The 248-nt window shown below is 38.7% G+C and overlaps 1 protein-coding gene across 3 annotated transcripts in view; it reads right to left on the bottom strand.

Moving 5' to 3' along the window:
* The window catches only part of DIP2A (disco-interacting protein 2 homolog A), a 77,694-nt gene that overhangs the window by 57,067 nt on the left and 20,379 nt on the right, over positions 1-248 (bottom strand). The gene's annotated exons all lie outside the window — the stretch shown is intronic.

Here is a 248-nt window from a genome sequence, read left to right on the forward strand (position 1 = left end):
TTCTCTCTCATCGATATTTCTAACTCTCTATCTCTCTCCCTTCCTCTCTGTAAAAAAATCAATAAAATTTATTTAAAAAAAAAAAAAAAGAAAACTGTCAGCCTGGCTCAACACTAAGCCAGCTGTGCAATCTCAGGTCAATTATCAACCTAACTTTCTGTCCCCCCTCCACATCTACAAAACAGAGGGGTTACAAGGACTTATATGCAAACATATAGCCTAACCAATGGACACAGACAACAGGGGGG

The sequence above is a fragment of the Myotis brandtii genome, unplaced genomic scaffold (assembly GCF_000412655.1).
Source record: "Myotis brandtii unplaced genomic scaffold, ASM41265v1 scaffold577, whole genome shotgun sequence".
Lineage (NCBI taxonomy): Eukaryota > Metazoa > Chordata > Mammalia > Chiroptera > Vespertilionidae > Myotis > Myotis brandtii.